This window comes from Carettochelys insculpta, chromosome 1, assembly GCF_033958435.1.
Source record: "Carettochelys insculpta isolate YL-2023 chromosome 1, ASM3395843v1, whole genome shotgun sequence".
NCBI classification, from domain to species: Eukaryota; Metazoa; Chordata; order Testudines; family Carettochelyidae; genus Carettochelys; species Carettochelys insculpta.
In genome coordinates this window covers 6,218,893-6,230,536 of record NC_134137.1, presented here as the reverse complement: position 1 = coordinate 6,230,536, position 11,644 = coordinate 6,218,893, and positions in this window count along the sequence as shown.

Genomic DNA, 11,644 nt, shown 5'->3' with positions numbered 1-11,644 from the left:
ACGTTGCTGGCCCTGGAGGACGTGTAGACGTTATTAATCGAAATAGACTATTTCGATGTCGCAACATCGAAATAAGCTATTTCGAAGTTGGGTGCACGTGTAGACGTAGCCAAGAAGAGCAGCAGTTTGAAACACAGACAACATGACATTTATTGTTGTTATTGTTCCTTCCCATCCCTGATGCCACATTTTTCCCCATCCCTCTTGCTGACTCTAATGTGCACAATATGTGCAATATTCGGATGTTCTCAGTGAGCACTGCTTCCCCAGCCTTAGATGATAGAAATTATTTCTCTCTTTTATTATACCAGTGATGGAAAACCTGTGCCCTGAGAACCACATGCACCCCATTGGGGTTCTATGTATATTCCACAGGGCCTTTTGTTTACTGTTGATCACATGCATGGTCATCATGTTCTCCGGGGCCTGCCAAAATGTGGCAAACCAGGGGAAGATTCCTGGTGTCCTGGGTGGGTCCTGGGGCAGGGGAAAACATTTTTTTGGCCATTTCTGGAGTGATCCTTCCTAACGAGCATGCCACCTAAAGGGGATAGTGGGGAAGGGTTCGATTAGAGCCAGATGGACAGCTCCATGAGGGTGATCCCTGTGAAATAAAAGTACTATAAAAATATTAAAACTAATAAAAAGTCAAGGTGTCAATAATAAATCAGCTAATATGAATTATGGAAAAACACAGTGCATCAGGAAGCTGCAGTATATGCTGCTGTTCTGCAAGGCAGAGAATGGCTGAATGACAGGATATGTGGAGTTGGGACTTGCAGGAGATGCTGAAACAGGCCAGGTGATAATCATAGAATTAGAGCTCAGCAAGGGAGATGAATGTGGTTTTGGATGGAGTGATAAGATATTAGGTGTGAGGAACTCCTCGAACTATGAACCTTACCCAGTCAGGATACAGCACCCTTAATAGATACAGAAGTATCCTTCCCCCCACATAAAACATCGTAGAATTTCAAAGGCCAAATATCATCACATTCTCCAGATGTGTTTCCTCACTTTGTCACGAAGTTCTTTGGTTTTGACCCCATAAATTATAGGGTTGAGCATGGGGGGGATAAGAATATGGAGGTTGGCGAAGATGACGTGTACGTGGGGAGCGATGCTCTGACCAAACCGTGATAGCATAATGGCAAAGAGGCTGGGAATATAAATTGCCAGCAACACAATGATGTGAGACGAGCAGGTGTTGAGGGCTTTCTGGTGGACTTTCTTGGAGGAAATTCTGAGGAGGTTCCTGATAATCTGACAATACGACACAGCAATGAGTGTCAGGTCTACTGCAACAGATACAACTGAGATCACCACACCGTATATCCTCTGGACTGTGTAGTCTCCACATGAAATCTTTGCCACAGCTATAGGCAGACAGTGCGTGTGCGCGATAATGCGGTTGCCACAGAATGGCAGCCTGATCAGGAGAAGGGGAAGAGGTAGCACGAAGAGAACTCCTCTTATTAAACTGACCAGCCCTATCTTTGCTATACACGCATGGCTTAGAATGACAGTGTACCTCAGAGGCTTACATATGGCCACATAGCGATCAAAGGCCATTGCTGCAAGCACATTTGACTGTATCATATTAGCTATGGTATAGAAGACAGCCTGGGTGAGGCAGCCACCCCAAGTAATGACTTTCAAGTTGAACCAAAATATACACAGTGTCTTTGGTATCACAGAGGTCGTTGTCATGATGTCCGTGAGCGCCAGCATGCAGAGCAGCAGGTACATCGGCTTGTGCAGGGTCTGCTCTTTGCCTACGACAAACAGAAGCGTGAAATTTCCCAACAGGACGACTATGTAGCTTATAGAGAAAGGGATGGAAATCCAGACGTGGGCATCTTCCAGCCCAGGGATTCCTGCGAGGATGAATGTTGGCATGTCAGAGAGAGTGAGGTTGAAATTTTCCATGAGTCAGTGGGGCTCAGAAACGCTTGAGACACCTGGGAACAAACAGAATTACAGCAATGGGGGTAACATGCTCTGTAGCAAATAGTACAGTAAATATTTTATGTTCATTTCCTGATACAGAAAGGGATGTTAGCAGTACAGTCATTTTCATACCTCAGCACGACTCCCAGTCCTGCCAGTTCTCTGCATACATCCGCTGTGGGCCTGTCCCACAGCCTCCGTGGCTCCCTCCTCCTACATATACTCCACCTGTCTGTTCCCTGAACACTAGCTGCCCTCTTTTATCCCTAGCAGTTACAACCACTATGCCTACCACACGTTGAAATCCCTCACCTAGGGCAACAACCTAGGTCCAGAACCCAAGTGAGAACACACAGAAATCGTGCTTCAAACCAGGTTAAACGTGGGACCTGCTGCACCATGGCAAAGCGGGAGATCAGCCTCAACTGCTTCTCTTGTGGCAAAGGGAACACAGAAGCAGCAGCTCAGCCTGTCAAGGGAAGGAGAAGAGACACAGAGGGATGGAGAAAGAATGTGGAGACCAAAAGGAGCCGGGGGAGGAACTCGTCCTCCAGGTGACTCAAAGCATTAACATGTTGCAGCCCATAAGAAACTCAGATCTTCTGAGGGTACTTTTAGTTGTTGACGTTTTCTCACATAGCCCAGAAGCTGCGTGAGGTTGCCAATGGGAGCAGCAATGATCTGGATGGAAGATACTGTCACAGAAAATCAACTACAGTGTGGACCATGCTGCATAGCAATCTGAGACACCGGCTGGCTTCATTGCACCTCTGTGGTCTCTGCATTAGATTGGACATCCTTTCCCTTTTGACCTGGTCTCAGGCCCCATAACACTGTGTTCTAGATATTGCATCTCTCCTTCAGACGCTTAAACCCAAAGTACGTCCCTGCTGCTGCCCCACTGAGAGTTCTAGCACCACCTGATTTCCTGTACGCCAGAACCAGAAACATGATTTTCTTTTCAATGCTTTTTGTTCTCTCTCAGACTGAAGTTTCAGGGGCACAGAAGCCGCGTCTACACGTGCACGCTACTTCGAAGTAGCGGCACCAACTTCAAAATAGCACCCGTCGCGGCTACATGCGTCGGGCGCTATTTCGAAGTTAACTTCGACGTTAGGCGGTGAGACGTCGAAGTCGCTAACCTCATGAGGGGATCGGAATAGCGCCCTACTTCGACGTTGAACGTCGAAGTAGGGACCGTGTAGGCATTGCACGTCCCGCAACGTCGAAATTGCTGGGTCCTCCATGGCGGCCATCGGCTGGGGGGTTGAGAGACGCTCTCTCCAGCCCCTCAGCTCACTGGTGGCCACGTGGAGCGGCCCCTTAAAGGTCCCCTCCCCCTCCCTTCCTGTGCAGGAAGCTGAGGGAACATGCAGGCTGCAGCCTGCACACGCAGCCAGCCTGCACCTCCCTCAGCCCCCCACACAGCTGCGATGGCTGGCTGGCAGCCCCCCCAGCGCCCCCAGGGGACTCCCCCCAAGGGGAGCCAGGACAGCCAGGCTGGGAAGCGGCAGCGGGGCCCCTCCTGGACGGAGGCCGAGCTGCGGGACCTGCTGGGGCTCTGGAGCGAGGAGGAGGTGCTCCAGATAATGGGGAGCAAGAGGCGGAACGCAGATGCGTTCGTTCGGCTGGCTGATGGCCTGGCTGCCCGGGGTCACCCTGCCCACACTCCTGACCATGTCAGGAGTAAGGTGAAGGAGCTGCGGCAGGGTTACTCCCGGGCCCGGGATGCGGCCAGCCGATCTGGGGCCGCCCCCGTCACTTGCCCCTTTCACAGGGAGCTCAGGGACATCCTGGGCCCCCGGCACACCTCCTCCCCTCCGGCCACCCTTGACACCTCGGCCGACGAGCCCCAGCAGGCCCTGCAGACGGAGTCCACCCCGGAGGCAAGCCCCGCACCCCGGGGACCCCCGCAGGAGGCCACCCCCGGGACATCGCAGCAGGAGGAGGAGGAGGAGGAGGGGGGCTCCTGCTCCACAGAATCCGGGCTGCAGATCCTCCTCCTGCCATCCAGGAGCAGCAGCAGGGCCTCCACCCCCCGGGGATCTCCGGACCGTGGGAGCGGACCGATAGGTAGGTACCCCCCTCTGGTGGACACCCCGGGGCTTGAGGGCCAGTGGTAAGAGATATGTGTCCAGGGCCCCCCGCATGCTCACATGGCCATGGCCCCAAGGACACCAGGGCCATGGCCCTCACAGCACTGCATCAGCCCCTGCCCCCTCCACCCCGCATGACAGTGCCATGCCCCATCCCCGGGCCAGGGGGGAACGGAACCTCGAGGGGCCCCCGGGAGGAGGGGGTGGGACACCCCGCAGCAGCAGCATGTGATGGAGTGGGGGGAGTGCCAAAGGGAGACTCAGGCTATATATGAGCAACAAGAGCCGAATAGCTCCCAGGGGCAAAGGAGGATCCTGGGGCTACAGCTGCCAGGTGACACCTCTGCCCTGAACAAAGAGGAGGGAGGAACCGAGCTGGCTTGGACTTGGGGGGTGAGGGCGGGGCCCACAGGTAGAGGCTAGGGGAAGGGAGAGCTGGAAGGCAGCCAGTCTGAGGAGGGGGAAAGCTGCATCCCAGAGGGGCACCCCTTGGGGTCTTCTCCCCAGGATGGGTTGGAAGGACTGTCTCTTCCGACAGCTGGTGCTGTCACTCCTGGCAGAAACTGGGCATCTGTGGCCTAAGAAACCTCTCCTGCTGTCAGATCCTGCAGGGTGAAGTGAGAGTTGCTCCCACCAGGGGACGGGGTGCAGGGCAGGGGGACCCCTGAACCCCATCCATCACAGCAGCATCTCCCGGGGATGGGGATGGGGAATCTGCAGCACAGGGCAGGGGGGACAAAGGCCACGCCTCGGGGCCCACACTAACGCCTGTCTCCATTCTTCTTCCCCTCCTCCTCTCCTGTGTCCTGCACCTGCACCATCAGAAGGACCAGAAGAGAGCGCCGGCGAGGCGTCAGTCGTCCCGGAGAGCTCTCCGGGACCATCGCTCCAGGGCAGCCCCTCGGCTGAGGACCGACCGGCCCCACGGCGGGCTAGACGGTGGACCCCGCGCCACCAACAGCCGACGGCGACGGACCCCCAGCTGCTGGCCATCCACTGTCGGCAGCTGGAGGTCGCGAAGCAGCACCTCTAGCTGCAGGAGCAGGCGCTAGCCTGGCGCCAGGAGGCATGGGGGGCCTACATGGAGACATTTAACTGCTTGGTGGACTACCTGGCCCCCCATGCCGCGCTGGCCGCCGCATTGCCCGCGCTGCCTGCTCCTGCAGCCCTACCACCAGCTGCTCCGCCCGTCGCCGTCCCGTCGCCGTCGCCCCACCACCCACCGGCGAGGGCCGGAGCGCCGAGGGACCCCTGGATCCACCTGACACTCGCCAGCCACCGTACCTTCCGGTCCGGCCCGCTCCCACCCAGCCACGGACAGGGCTGCGACCGCGGCGGGGCTCCCGGCCGCCAACGCCTGGTGCCGGGCTATCGGGGTGAGGGGCCCGGGACGTGGCCCCCCCCCTTGTATATAGTTGGACCCTGTTATTCTCTGCCCCCGGTTTGCCCCGTCCCCCCATGTAAATAGTTCTCCCCTTTATCCTCCCTGGTTTTCTTTTTATTATTGAGGACAGTTGTTTCTTTGTATTGTTTTATTTTTGTACATATTGGTTTTGTTCAACATGTTTTTACGTACTTTGTTTTTGGTTGTAATATTTATAGTTAAAAAAAAAAGGTTCGGAAAGAAAAAAAAAGTTTAAGTTCAGCCACAAGTGCGTGCTGTCATTTGTCCAGGACAAGTGGGAGGGGGGTGCGGTGGGGTGCTCCATGGTGCAGGTGTTGGGGCAGGAGTGTGGTGGAGGAAGGGGCGGGCAGTAGGGGGCCTGGGCAGAGTTCACCCCGCAGCCTCTTCATTAAAGTGGGCCCGCAGGGCCTCCCGGACCCGGGTCCCCTCGGGGTCCACCTGCCGACTGGGGGCAGCAGGTGGCTGGACATCTGCCCTGCCGGCCTCCGCAGCCCAGCCCTGGAAAAAGGTGTCCCCCTTGCTCTCGACCAAATTGTGCAGGGCGCAGCAGGCACCCACAATCTGGGGGATGTTGTTGGGGTCCGCATCCAGGCGGGTCAGGAGACATCTCCAGCATCCCTTCAGGCGGCCAAATGAGCGCTCCACCACCTGGCGCGCATGGTTCAGGCATTGGTTGAAGCGCTCCTGGCTAGCGGAGAGATGGCCCGTGTAGGGGTGCATAAGCCACGGCCGGAGGGCGTAGGCCGCATCTGCGATAATGCAGAAGGGCATGGTGGTGTCCCCCAGAGGGATCTCCCACTGGGGGATGTAGGTCCCCGCCTCCAGCCGGCGGCACAGGCCCGAGTTACGGAAAACCCGGGCATCGTGGGTGCTGCCAGGCCAGCCCACATAAATGTCCTGGAAATGTCCCTGGCTGTCCACCAAGGCCTGGAGGACGACAGAATGGTAGCCCTTGCGATTCAGGTATCATCCTCCACTGTGATGCGGGGCGCGGATGGGGATGTGAGTCCCATCCAGAGCCCCGAAGCAGTTGGGGAAGCCTAGGGTGGCAAAGGCCATGATGGTGGCATCTGGGTCCCCCAGCCTCACAAGCCTGTGCAGGAGCATGGCGTTGATGGCACGCACAACCTGCAGAGAAAGCACATGGGACAGCACCAATGAGGGGTGAGTAGGGTGTGCGTGGCCCTGCCCTGCCCTGCCCTCCCCTGCCCTGGCCCCCCTGCCCTGCCCTGCCCTCCCCTGCCCTGGCCCCCCTGCCCTGCCCTGCCCTCCCCTGCCCTGGCCTCCCCTGCCCTGCCCTGCCCTCCTGTGCCCGGGCCCCCCTCCCCCTGCCCTGCCCTCCCCCCGTGGGTTCTCTTACCTCCATGAAGACAGCCCCAACGCTGGCCTTGCCGACACCAAACTGCTGGCCCACGGATCAGTAGCTGTCTGGAGTGGCCAGCTTCCAGACAGCGATGCCGACCCGTTTCTGCACTGTGAGGGCACCCCGCATGGCGGTGTCCTGGTGCCTGAGTGCGGGGGTGAGCCACTGGCACAGTTCCATAAATGTCTGCCGGATCATCCTGAAGTTCCTGAGCCAGCGGTCGTCGTCCCACTCCCCAAGCACCAGCAGCTCCCACCAGTCAGTGCTGGTGGGGTAGCTCCACAGCCGCCGGCGTGTGAGGCGGGGGGGGCAGGGTGCTGCAGGGGTTGGGGTTGAGCCCTGCTGCCCTGAGGGCATCTCCTCCTCTGGGGCAAGGAGGTGCTCAGCTGCCTCCCGCATGGCACGGAGCAGGGCAAGCCCTGCTCCTGCCGGGAGGGCTGGGTGGACCTCTGGCTGCTGCTGCTGCTGCTGCTGCTGCTGCTGCTGCTGGGGGTCCATGACTGCGGAGCCCGGGGTCTGTGTGCCTATGGCTCCTCAGACCGCGTGCTGTGCAGGCTGAGTGTGTCTGGGAGGGGCCCTTTAAGGGAACGGCTAGCTGTTGCCCCGGAAGCACTAGTCCGCCCTGTGACCCTGTCTGCAGCTGTGCCTGGCATCCCTATTTCGATGTGTGCTACTTTGGCGTGTAGACGTTCCCTCGCTGCGCCTATTTCGATGTTGGGCTGCGCAACGTCGAAGTTAAACATCAATGTTGCCGGTCCTGGAGGACGTGTAGATGCTATTCATCGAAATAGGCTATTTCGATATCGCTACTTCGAAATTAGCTACTTCGATGTAGCGTGCACGTGTAGACGTCGCCAGAGTGAGCAGACCCTTAACCCTCGCTGAGAGAAACTCTTATCCACATTGTGTTGAAACTTAATATTTGTGAGTGTGAGATTTCAGAAATTCTCCTGTCATATCTTTGTTTGATCCATAGAAGTTTACCTGCCCTTTGAGGTCATAGGATTGCTCCAGCTGAAGGCTTGGAAGGCACATGGCCAGTTTATATGTAAGTCGCACATGCGGGTTTCGGGTAATCTAAAGGGATTCAATATTTCACTGTTTTGCTTAGCTTTTATGAAATAGAGAGCACTGCTTTGTAAGGCTGCATCTACACTACTATCCCCTATTGAAAGGAGGATTCAAGTGAGTTAGACTGAAAATTCAAATGATACGGTCATTTATAAATTTTGCACCTCATTTCCACATTCTGCACGATTAAACTTCTAGAAGAGGCTTCATCAAAAGAAAAAACAGCTGTGTGGACATAGTTTCTTCAAAAGAAAAAGCCCATTTTCAAAAGAACCCTTCTTCCTGCAACAAACTAAGAAGAAAGGTTCTTTTGAAAATGGAGTTTGTATTTGAATGAACACCATCAACACAGCTGTTTTTGCTTTCGACATAGCCTCTTGCACAAGAGTGATCATGTGAGAATATGCAAAAGAGGAATGAGATTTGTTAATCACTGCATCATTTGCATTTTCTGTCTCCCTCATTTGAATTCCACTTTCGAAAGGGGAATGTAGTGTAAATGCAGCCACATGATATTAACAGTTGTTTTTATCTATAACCAAATTGAAAGGCCAACCTCTGCAGCCAGAATGAAGAAGCACCACCAAGAACTGTAAAGCTGGGAGTCACATAGTCAAATTCCATCTAACTTTGATTCCAATATTGTCACACCAGGTTATTAGAAAGAGACATTTTTCTAAAGCAAACTTCTGTCACTAGAGGAAGAAACTGATCTCAGGATGGGTAACGGATACGTAATCAATAGTATTTTGTCTGGCAAGAAGCTACTTATCAATAGCTGGGTTTGTGAATTCCTGCTAATTGGTCTCACTTTCCTGCTGTTTGTCTGTCTGATTTCTGTCTGAGTTGTTGGCGTTGAAAGTTTTCTTCTCTTTATATTAGTATATTAGGTTTAGTAAAGTAGCAACGTAAGGTAACGTTAACACATTGAACAGTATATTACTTTTATTAATTAAGTTCTTTAACTGAATATACACACTTTGTTTTAAAGTTTATTCGGTTTAATAAGTAAGGAGACACAGTTCTGATACTTTGTCTATATTAACAGAGAGAAAGCTGTGCTAGTCTACATACTATGAAAATGAAAAAGCAGTCCAGTAGCACTTTTGTTTAGTAAATTATTTTGTTAGTCTTTAAAGTGCTACTGGACTGCTTTTCGGTGTCTCTATTAACGTGCTTACAGGAATGTCCAAATATGAAGTCTTAATTGCTTTATTCACAATGCTCTTTCCACTGCTTTGCCCAATACAAGATACTGTAGGACAATGCTTTTCTTTAAAAGTCCTTGTAATACTTCTTGTTTACGTGAGAAAGTGGTATGTCTGTGTGGAGATAAAGGTGTAAAGTTGTCCTCAGAGCCAGATGGACAAAAAAAAGGGGGCAAAGAATGGGTGAAGACAGACTCAACAGCATCAGAAAAGAGCCATCAGTACAAGAAGGGTGTGTCTACATGGGCACAAATCTTCGAAATAACCATGCTAATGGCCATTTCGAAGATTACTAATGAGGCACTGAATTGAATATGCAGCGCTTCATTAGCATTTGGACACTTCCAGCCATGGTGCTTCGAAATATTCAATTCAGCGCCTCATTAGTAATCTTCAAAATCTGGCTATTTTGAAGATTTGTACCCATGTAGACACAACCAAAGTGATCAGATTGCCAGATTGACAGCTCTAAAGCATGGAGCAGGCACCCCAAAAGACAATTGATTACAGCATGAGCCTTTTGGAGATGTTTTGGGAATGATCCATATCAAAAAGTCAACACACTGGTCATGGACTGACACAGCAGAGTCCATAGACTTCAAAAGAGAAGAAAGGATTGTAAAAGCAGGGTGCTTTGCCATGGGACTTGGGTTCATCTTGCCACCAACTCCAGCAGAGCATCGGATCTTGACTGACAAGGCCCTGCTCCCCCTCTGTGATCAATCTAGCTGGCCACTAAACTGAACAAGACTCCAGATTGGTGACTATAACATCATCTGGCAGGACTGTGTGTGTGTGTGGTGTCTGGGTGTGTGAGTGAATGAAAAGCATATTCTACTGTTGTGTTCTCAAAAAATGCAGTTCACTGCCTTTTGCCCAAAAAGATCTTGTGTGCTTTGTTTAAGCATAACATTGTCATTGCTTCTGTCGGCTGCATAATTAGTTTTACTCGGTATAAATCAACTAAGGTGGTGGGGTAGGATTGGTTGGGTAATTCTGTCATAGCAGGTTATGATTGGCCAGTAAGATTCTACCAAAAGAAGTTATCAAGGTATAGCTAAGCAGGACACAAGGTTCCTTACATAAACTATGTTCTGGAAGGGGAAGTCTCAAAAAGGGAAGAAGAAGAAGAAGACAACCTGGGAGAGGAACTCTCCTCCAAGACACAGCCTAAGATCAGAGCTGCCAGAATTCCCCTTCATGACCACAAGATGCAGCACTAGGCCTGCACAGACACAGACTTTGGCCAATAGTGGAAGTCAGCCTGCCTCTGTCAGGATTGGAGAGCACAACAATGGGTGCTCAGCATGCATTCCACTTGCTGGGTAATCGTCAATAATGAGAGAATAAGCATGTGACTGCATAAGGCTTTATCAATGACAAAGATCCTGCAGATCCACAGGTGAGCCCTGGCGACTGGGTACAGGTAGGAGTTTGAGTTAACACAGTTACACCTGGGCTGCGTCTACACGTGCACGCTACTTCGAAGTAGCGGCAGTAACTTCGAAATAGCGCCCGTCACGTCTACACGTGTTGGGCGCTATTTCGAAGTTGAAATCGACGTTAGGCGGCGAGACGTCGAAGTCGCTAACCCCATGAGCGGATGGGAATAGCGCCCTACTTCGACGTTCAACATCGAAGTAGGGACGTGTAGACGATCCGCGTCCCGCAACATCGAAATAGCGGGGTCCTCCATGGCGGCCATCAGCTGGGGGGTTGAGAGATACTCTCTCTCCAGCCCTTGCGGGGCTCTGTGGTCACCGTGGGCAGCAGCCCTTAGCCCAGGGCTTCTGGCTGCTGCTGCTGCAGCTGGGGGTCCGTGCTGCATATACAGGGTCTGCAACTAGTTGTTGGCTCTGTGTATCTTGCACTGTTTAATGAAAATGTGTCTGGGAGGGGCCCTTTAAGGGAGCGGCTTGCTGTTGAGTCCGCCCCGTGACCCTGTCTGCAGCTGTGCCTGGCTCCCTTATTTCGATGTGTGCTACTTTGCCGTGTAGACGTTCCCTCGCTGTGCCTATTTCGATGTTGGGCTGAGCAACGTCGAAGTTGAACATCGACGTTGCCAGCCCTGGAGGACGTGTAGACGTTATTCATCGAAATAGTCTATTTCGATGTCGCAACATCGAAATAAGCTATTTCGAAGTTGGGTGCATGTGTAGACGTAGCCCTGGAGGCCTAGGAAGTGGGTAAAGGTGTGTGTGTCCCAGAAAGGCTGTAAGGGGTAAACAAACATGTGCAGGTACCAGTTCTTCTGCGATGCACAAAGTGCCTGAAAGGAAGCCTCCCATTTCTGTGGCACTTTCAGACCAAGGATGGAAGCTGAATATTTCACAACACATGGACACCAGTTTTGCTCTCAGGAAAACCAATAACTCTTTGGAATTCCCCAATGAAGGGACAATGTGAGAGCAGACTGTGGCCCAGGTGTGACCTACTCTTATGAATCCCCTGCTAATATAAAACAAAACAGCAGAAAGGAATCACTCTCAAGACTTGTTGGAGTACAGACTAATACGGCTACCTCTCTGTGACTATTCACTGTGCTAATGCA